Source organism: Heliangelus exortis, chromosome 1, assembly GCF_036169615.1.
Source record: "Heliangelus exortis chromosome 1, bHelExo1.hap1, whole genome shotgun sequence".
NCBI lineage: Eukaryota > Metazoa > Chordata > Aves > Apodiformes > Trochilidae > Heliangelus > Heliangelus exortis.
In genome coordinates this window covers 62753453-62762154 of record NC_092422.1, presented here as the reverse complement: position 1 = coordinate 62762154, position 8702 = coordinate 62753453, and positions in this window count along the sequence as shown.

Below are 8702 nucleotides of genomic sequence, written 5' to 3'. Positions count from 1 at the left end.
AAGATGTGGGATAAATGAATCATCCTATTTGCTTACTTTGGCTCCCAAATATGCTTCCTAATATGTACTAGGGAGGCCAGACTATGACTGGAAATAGTTTATACTGTGTTTGTTTACCTGAAAAAAAACAAACCCTTTCAAGCAACTTGTGATTTTCAAGTTGGGGACACAAATGAACTAAGCAATTAAAGGATATTGTTATATTTACTCTCAAAATGTTGCTACCACTCTTTTCCTTTTGATTTGGACCATGGCTGGTCTTCAGTCCATCTGAGAGCTCTCTAGAGAAGATGTGGGCAAGCCATTGTGGTTTCTCAGATTTTATCATTGCATCCCATCCAGATTGTGGGTACTGTAGACTAGGGCCTCCTTCTTGTGAGTATAGACTTATCAGCTCAGGAGAGAAACAGATGCCCTGATCACCTGCTGAATGTAAGCCAGTAGAGAAAGATCAGAGACTCACATCTCCATCTGAGAGTGGCAGAGCTGTAAGACTGTCTCTCTTCGCTAGGACAGAATACATGAGGATGTTTGTTTCTATTGAAGCCCAAAAAGGCCTAATAAAACTGTTTAGAGACAGAGTTTTAAGCCTTTAAACAGCAAAAGTATTTATTTGCGGATCTGGGGAACTCCCAGCTCTCTCTGGACAAAGAGTTCCGAGGGTTAAGGGAAAGGGTTAGGGTATTTATTCAGTAAAAGGGGAGGTTACAACATCGTTACATTCTCAATTCTTGCTGACTTCATTGTATTGTTACAAGGTGGTATCAGACCCTATCCATAACTTTCTTCTTATCTGTTGGTGGTGACATCTTTTATGTTCTTCTTGTGCAGATGTTCACATTCTTTGGTGCTCAGCTGGTGCCTAAATGGCCTTGGCCATGTCTTGTTTTAAGAACAAGACCTACACTTTTAATTATCTTCGAGACAGAAGTTAATCCCATTCTGGCCTTGTGTTTGGTTACATTGTTCTAGTGGAAAATGACACTTCTCAGCTGCTTTGTTCACTTCTTTCTCAGTTTAACCCCGGATTTTACTGGTTATGAATACAAATTCATTAACATATGTTACAAGTTTTAATTCTACATAAAGTAAATTCACACAAACAGCTTGGCCTGATCTCCTCTCCTTATGGGAGTTAATCCTGTCAGGATCTTTCTCTTTTTCACTATTTCTACACAGATGTGGTGCCATTTAGAAAACATGGATTGCGTGGGAGAATGTATGTATGAGTGGAAGAGGGTGGCTTCCCACGGGAAGAGCTGTGAAGTGCTGAAAGGACACCTGGAGAGCTTGTGAGAAGAGGCAAAATGAGTTTATGTTCTGCCTGGAAAGGCAAAGACAAGCCATGGTAACTGCCTGCAAGCACATGCAGTGGGACAGTAAAAATGCTAGGGTATGTAATTATTTCTACTAATGAAGTAGACTGGGATGAAGAATGCATAACCAAAATTAAGTTGTTTGCTAATCAATCCAACAGTGAGGTCCTGAAAGAGCTTCTTAGCTGGAGTCACAGTTAGAAAAACAAATTACTTTTAACCTGGAGCTGGGTACACCTATGAAAGGGATTTGGTGTGTGTTCCAGCAGAGGGTCTTCCTGCAAGGCTACAGTATGTCTTCTGGCTTTGTGCTCTTTATTTCCATTGAAAAAGGGCTGGTCAGATGAAGATAAAAAATGCCATCTGTGAGTTTAATTTTTGTGTTATTATTACTTCCTCAGCTAAATCTCCAGTGCCCATATTTACAACCCTTTCAAGCTTGTAAGGTCTAGAAGATCAAAAGAATTAAATACACAATTGCTGGATGTGTCTTTGTAGACATGTCCAAAGTTCTAATCGGCTTTAAACTCTGCTGGGGAGATGCCAGTTGCCTCTGGAAAATAGCACTTAATGAGATTTGGCTTTCCTACTGGAGGGAGTGATCTAGTGTCTAAATAAAATTCTGTTGTAACATTAGCAAAATGCATCAAAATTCTGTTGATGCATTAGCTCTTCATATAACCAAGTGCTTATGTTATGCAGCAATGAGGAGCTGCTATGTCCTGTTTCACTCATTCTCATAATGTTGCTGTCTTCTTGCTTCTTTTCCTGTTTAATGTCTGCTCCAGTGGCATTGACTCTTGGCTGTGCATTGTGAACCACAGTGCAGCAACATCCCCCCCAGCAAGGGTCCCAGGATCCTGCTCAGGACAGCAGGATTTCTCAAACTGCAAGGAAGCAGCAGGAATAAAATCTCTGTTGGGAATGAAGTCACTGGAGACAAGGAGCAGTGATAATGATAAGTGGCTGTGGCATTCCAGCCCTGGAGGAGTGCTTTAGGACATAGAAACCAGCTGCTAAAACCCGACTGCTAGAGGCTTGACAGAAATACTTCAGAGCTTATGGGATAACATTTCAGGATTAGTTCCTGTGCCTGGATGTTGGATTTTTTTTAAACTTTAATGATAAAAGAAGGGTGCTGATTTTCTCAAATGCAATCCCCTCACTCCTCTTTGAGTCAGTAACTCAAGTTTTTCATCAACTCTCTACCCAGTATGGGACACACTGGTTGTGCAGAGGCACTCTGAGACTGTGTATATTATCAGTCACCAACATTGCAGTTTAGATTTAGTTCTTGTAATATTAACATTGGCATTATTTTTTTTTCTCATTGAGAAAACTAATTAAATCCTACTTTCACAATGATTTTTAAAAGTGGGTCATGGGACTTCAGTCCCATTTGTTAAAAACAAAATTATGATGCAATGCTTTGAGGAGGTCTGAACATGTCACAGCTTGTTTGCATAGCCAAAACATGATTTAGAGAGATTATCCTTGGTCTTAGGTCTCTCCAGACAGTTGGTCCAGTTTCAGCACTTCCATTTTTTCCCATCATCCTTTAATTTATTATGCTTGTAACATACAGTTCAGTAAATATATATTTTGGATGCCAGGGGACCAGCTGTAATAGACAGCCTGCTCAGGGTGGTGGAATGGGTTCATTTACTTCAGTTGTGTACTTTTGCCAGTGTTCTAAATCCACACAGCTTTCCATGGGAATTATGAGGCCTCATGTGGATCTGGTGTGACCCTTACATGATGAGCTATGTGCAGGACTCTGTCAGATGAGTTCAGAAGGGGTATCACTCAGAATCCTCTCTGAGTGGATGCTATACCCATTTATCCACCTTCAACTGAAGAGCAGCCCTCCCGAAAACCCAGCAGAAGCAAGGAGGACTCTTCCTTCCTGCTTGGGGCTGTTTCAGTATGGAGATTAGGAGGGAAAGCAAAGAGAGAATTCCCAGTGCAGTTTATCTGTGAGCAGCAGCCCTTCTGCCTCCTCTCTTCCCGGGACATCTTCTTGTTCAGGGAGGTGAGACAGAAAACTCCACTGCATCTTCTCACACCTCTTCTTTTCCTCTGCTCTGTTAGGGCAGAGAAGAATGGAAAGGGGCACACGGTGGGACCCAATCTCCTGCTGGGGTGTGTTGGGGGAAACAAAAAGACCAACCTCTTGGTATTTTGGTGGGGTGCAGACAGGACCTCACAGCACAAGACCTGGTACCCTTGCAGGCTGTCTCTTTAGCTCCCTGGAGCCCCTGTATTTCTGGGCATTCAATTTTCCCCTTCAAAACAAAGCATTTTGCTCAGTCATTGACAGAACCACCAGAGAGGGAGAAAAAGGATTTAAAAACAAGTGGCTGGCTGACACAAACACGTTGCACCACAGTATCACTGTAGTCTGAAAAAAAGGCTTTTATTTTTGGAGAAGCACATCTTCCCCACCTTCCATTTTCTTACATCCAATCCCTCATGGTGGCTCGGCACCCTGCCTGCCTTCTAGACCCCATCGCTTGTCCTACCTCCTGTGAGAAAGGCTAAAACCCTGTTACACCAGTGGCACATCTCTACCTTTGTAGAGTAGAAGGCTCTCTTCCTTTCAGGCTATTTTCTCTGGTCATCCAAAGTCCTAGGTGATACTAAGCTAACAGAGAGCCCCAGGCCTGGTTGTTCCTCTCCCTGTGAGGGTGTTTGGATCCAGTTGCTTTGACTTCAGTTCTTAATATAAAGATGTTTTCTTCAGGACTGAAGTAGTTCAGATTGGCTTATGAGGTGGGAGACTTGGACTCCTTACTATATATAGCTATATATCTGTGTATCTGTATATATATCTTTATATCCATATATCTATCTCTCTCTATATATAAATAGATAAACATAAAAATTCACAGAATCACAGAATTGTCATGGTTAGAAAAGACCCCTAGTTTCACCATGTCCAACCATCCAACCCCCTCCCCCCCCAAATAAGAGATATTTATTTATATCACCATGCACACTAGAGCATGTCCTAAAGTGCCACATCTACATGGTTTTTAAATACTTCCAGGGATGATGACTCCACCAATTAATTGGGCAATTAACCAACCAAAATATGTCACTAAGTCACGGATGCCTGTGGTCATATACTGTCATTCAGCCTTTCCATGTGAGCTGAGTAAAGTTTTAATGCATGAGATCAGACACCACAAAGTATTTGTATATGACAATAAAATAATGTAAGCGGAGATATTTTTAGTGGATTTAAAAAAAAAAAACATGCAGATGTTGATAGTATTGCATTTTCAAACTATTACATTTCTCATGTCTATGGAACACTGTAGGAGTGATGACTCCAAGTTCATATGAGAGAGGTAATTTAGGTTGTGAAATAAATGCCAAGCTCCTAATGAAACACAGCAGGGTATTAAGCTTTAAGTGACTAACACAGTTGAAGCTTTTTTCTCTTGCTCTGAACCTGTCCATTCATGACAAATAGTTAATGTGTACATGTTTTGGTTGAAGAAAGGGGCAATTGTAAAATTAGCACAGTTATATTTTGCCACATGTGATTTCTTTGCTCACTGTTTGACCTCCTTGCATTGAGAAGTCATTGAGTTTTCTTACATTTGTACACATGGACACAGCAAAATTAGACTAAACCCAACATCAGAGTTTGGATATTTTAATTTGATGTCTCACACTGAGGGACATATGCTTCCCTCTGAAATATTCTAGACTTCTGCAACTTACTGTTCAGTACCTTAATATATTCTTTAAAAAAAAACAAACAAAAAAACCAAACCAAAACAAAACAAAAAAACCCACAAACCCAAACTTATGAACTTGAGTTCTTCATTGCTCTCACAGGGCCCAGAGAGCATTTCAGGATGTCACAAATGCTTGAATCTCCTGGACCCACTGCCTGGACCTTGTGCCTCTGCAGAGTTTAAAGGCAGGGTCTCTAATGCTGTTTTTCAAAGCTATGTTTTCTTGCTCATACTGAATACATGCAAGTGTGGGAAGGAAGACAAAGAGAAGGGTGTCCAAGAGTTCTGTTTGTTGCTTAGATGAAACTAAAAAACTTTTCTGTGTCTTTTGGGTATTTTTTTTTGGCAACAGAATAGCTCTGATTTTATGTTATTGCAAAATAAGAAAGAAAAAGGAAAACAAAACAAAACAAACAGCTCAGGAAAGCTTTCTTAGGGTAATCAAAATTATTGCTTATCTATAATATGTTTATCAGGGACATTAACAATGAGATGTCCATTCAGTAACACATGCAGATAACTGTCTTTGACCAGTAAATTCAAAGTTCTTTTGCTGCATCATTTGAAAGAAATAAGTTAATGATCCAGCTTACCAAAGGATGCACACATTTGCATGTTTGGCTTAGCTGACTTGTTTGTCATTCCACAGGAGCTCTGTGGCAGAGCTAAGAATGAAATCTGATTCTCAAAGGCAACTTTCACATTCTTAAAAAAAATAATGTCTTCTTTTTCTCCAGCCCCTGCTTCATCCCTTACTAGCTTCCAGCTTTTACAGTGAATAAGAAAGGAATCCTGTAACAAACAACATCTTCTATGGTGCAGGCCTGATTCACTTCTATGGTTTGGTCTTGTGCTCTGCAAGGTGGGGAAAAGAATATAAATCATCCTGTATTTAAAGAATTCATTTTAATTTGTCTCAGTCCTCAGTTCTCAAGTTACCTAATTTCACAAGGCTTGATTTTGCAACCTTATTTATGTTCTTCTAACACTTTTTGTGTGTGTGCATGATTTCCTAAAATCTCTCGTTTATTAAAAATCACAGTGGTCCGCTGAGTGTTAGGCATCAAAGGGATGCCCAGCTGGCACCAAAGGGATGGAGAATGTCAATTAAAGAAGGAGTACTGTAGTGTACATCACATTTCTTTTGGGTGGACACACAAAATTAGGGATTATGTTGTTATTTCTACTATTTGCCTCTTGCGTGACTTTTTCTTCCACTGACTCTGACCCTCGTGCTACTGTTCATGACTCCCTGTCTCAGTCCATTTCTGACTGCATTCAGTCTCAGTCTCCACCCTGACATTTTTCACATCTCCCCTTCCTGGTTTTGGGCCATCTCTTGCAATTTGGCTCTGAGGAGTAAAAATACAAAATCATGCCATATGTTCTCACTCAGTATCTCTGTACTGCTTTCCTGGCTTCAGCTGAGGAGGAAAGCTTTTCCAGAAACATCTGCCAGCTTATGACTGCTTAAACTGGAAAAAAACTCCTTGGTTCCCATAAAGAGGTACTTTTCCTTTGGTACTTTTCTTTCCTTGTTTGGGAACAATTCTGCATTTTTTCTAGGAAAGGCATAAGCTAATGCTGAAAGCCATTGGGTTCTAAAGTTTTTTTTTTTCAGAGACTATCAAGCACTTTGTAACTTAAATTGCATCCTTCCACACTGCACATCCCACACGACTATGCACATAAAAAGAGGAGAGATTGTGTTTGGCTTTGAAATATATTGTCATCCACATCTTAGGACTAAGATCACCTGTTGTTTGTTCTCCATTCTGACTTGCATTAGACCAACAAGACCTAGACTGAAAACACCATCTTTTTCTTTAAATGTGAACTTTGGCTCCCTGAACTTGCAGTGTGTCACAAGTTCTGTCCACCTTGCACTTTGGTCTGTAAATTAAACAACTCCAGCTCCTAGTTTCTAGTATTTTCTAACTTTCCAGGTCTAATTCTACATGGCCTGAAAAATTCCTACATCCCTCCAGGTGGATGCTGATACATGCACAGAAGTGTGTGCTGTAGAGTGTTGTGCTATTAGAGCTGTGCTGATATTCAGATTTCTGTCTCAGAGAGGCATTTGTTACCACAGGGCAGCCTGAAAAGCTGGATGTCTACACAGATGGAGGTGTTGGTGGCTTATGCCACCAATTGCTGTACTTGGGATGCATGGCTGCCCCTGGGAAGGAGAAAGAGCAGATTGAAGATGGGTTTTTTTGAGTGAGAAAACTCCACCCCAGGAGACTGCCACAGCATGCCAGACTGCATGTTCCTGAAACAGAGGAAAGGGCAGGGGGACAGAACTGTCTGGTCCTGTGACTGTCATGATTTTCTTCTGCTAAGCAGCTAATGTAGGAGGCAGGCTCAGCCCCTGCATCAGGGAGAGGAGCTCCCCAGCCCTGCAGCTTCCCAGGGAGGTTGCCTGACTCCCCTGCCCCCGCTTGCTCTTGCCCATTGCCTGGAGCTTGGTGGGGCTCTGTCTCCCTGGAAGGGAGGAGATTTGGGAAGGATGGAGATGGAGAAGGGGAAGGCTTTCTTAGGTCTCCTTCATGTGAAGGAACAAACTAGTTGTGCCTCATTCTGTTTGCTAGCTTTTGGGGTTTTGTGAATTCAGACTCTTTATTTATAGCCGTGGCTATTGATTGTACTTGTCATTTTTTGGTGCATTTCCTTTTGCATTTGAAACTTTTTAGCAAGCTCCTTATGTGACCTTGTTGGTCCTTACCTCCTGTCATGCTAGGCCAGCAGTTAAACAAATGGCAGATGCTCTCTATGAACCCCTTTTCCTCCCCCTAGAGGGAAAGGAGAATGAATAAGGTTCCAACCAGAGCACCTACCTTAAAACCTATGTTACACTGAGATTGTCAGATGGCTCTGTCAGTTCTGTTAGCAGCTGGCAACTCTTCTGTACTCTTGTTTTTTATTTCCTAGGAAAGCCTCCTATTTCCTTCCAAACCAGTACTAGCCTGATTGCATTCTTTCGAATCAAAGATTCTCCCAGTCTCTTGCAACTTGTGGTACCGATTTATTTATGTCATTCCTGATACATAATGACACAGTTAAGGAAATGGAAGAAATGTAGGAAATATATTACTGTTAGTTAATTTCCTGTTCACAGATTGTGTCAGAGTCAAGTATGTTCCACATGAGAGATACCTTTAAAAACAAACAGTTAAAAACAACCTTTAGTAGTTAATACCTGTTTTTAGAAAAATCTTTGATGTTCCGTTAGTTCAAATAAAAGAGATTCCCTCTGAATTTTTTATTTTTATACAAACACTGTAGAAACACTACGGATATATTTATCTAAGGTATGATTTATTCCTACATTTTAACTGCGTGCTCTTTTTTACTTTATTTTGAAGTTTTATACAATTCTTCCTTTTCTTTTTCTCAATATACTGAGAGAGATTTTATTGCAGTCTGACCAGTTAATAACAGCTAGATCATACTAGAATGATGATATACAAAGATATGGGAGAGGACAAGAAAACCCCATTAGAGGTTTTTGGCTGCACAGTTAAATTATATATTATTTTATCCAAAGTCTAGGAAGAGATGAAAGGCAGAATTCTTCAATGTTTTTAGGTAAAAATAAACATTGAAAAGAAGAGTTAAAATAAAAAGCAAAAAGAAG